This window comes from Rhinopithecus bieti, unplaced genomic scaffold, assembly GCF_001698545.2.
Source record: "Rhinopithecus bieti isolate Rb0 unplaced genomic scaffold, ASM169854v2 scaffold_71457, whole genome shotgun sequence".
In the NCBI taxonomy this organism is placed as follows: Eukaryota; Metazoa; Chordata; class Mammalia; order Primates; family Cercopithecidae; genus Rhinopithecus; species Rhinopithecus bieti.
Genome location: NW_016826780.1, coordinates 123,552 through 124,547, shown reverse-complemented (window position 1 = coordinate 124,547; position 996 = coordinate 123,552). Strand labels below are relative to the sequence as shown.

Here is a 996-nt window from a genome sequence, read left to right as displayed (position 1 = left end):
TTAACTCATCCTTTTGTATGGCTGCATAGTATTCCATGGTGTATATGTGTCACATTTTCTTAACCAGTCTATCACTGATGGACATTTGGGTTGGTTCCAGGTCTTTGCTATTGTGAATAGTGCTGCAATAAACATATGTGTGCATGTGTCTTTATAGTAGAATGATTTGTAATCCTTTGAGTGTATACTCAGTAATGGGATTGCTGGGTCAAATGGTATTTCTGGTTCTAGATCCTTAAGGAATCACCACACTGTCTTCCACAATGGTTGAACTAATTTACACTCCCACCAACAGTGTAAAAGTGCTCCTATTGAGAGGTGACAATGTGCTGGCAGCCCTCACTCTGCGACTCCTCGATCTCAGCGTCCACTCTGGTGGTGCTTGAGGGGCCCTTCTGCCTGTCACTGCATTGTGGAAGCCCCCCTATGGACTGGCCAGCTCCCTCTGCTTGGGGGGAAGAGTGCAGGGAGAGGCGCGGGTGGGACCGGGGCTGCGCATGGAGCTCACAGTCCAGCGCCAGTTCCAGTCGGCACAGGGAGCGGGCTTGGCGGCCCTGCTAGCCCACAGCACTGTGCTCGAATTCTCCCCAGCCTCAGCTGCCTCCCCGTGGCACAGGGCTCAGGACCACCATATCCGAGCCACCTCCCCTCCAAGGTGGGCTCCTGTGCAGCCTGAGCCTCCCTGACGGACACCGCCCCCTGCTTCCTGGCACCTGGTCCCATTGACCAGGCAAGGGCTGAGCAGTGCAGGTGAAGCCAGCTGGGCTCCTGAGTCTAGTGGGACTAGGAGTCTAGGTGAAGCCAGCTGGGCTGCTGAGTCTAGTAGGGACTTGTAGAACTTTTATGTCTAGCTAAGGGACTGTAAATACACCAATCAGCACTCTGTGTCTAGCTCAGGGTTTGTAAATACACCAATCAGCACTCTGTGTCTAGCTCAGGGTTTGTAAATACACCAATCAGCACTCTGTGTCTAGCTCAGGGTTTGTAAATACACCA

The 996-nt window shown here is 52.5% G+C and overlaps 1 pseudogene; it reads left to right on the top strand.

Moving 5' to 3' along the window:
• The first annotated feature begins 497 nt into the window (after positions 1-497).
• Positions 498-996, top strand: part of LOC108523081 (alcohol dehydrogenase class-3 pseudogene) — a 70,096-nt pseudogene continuing 69,597 nt past the window's right edge.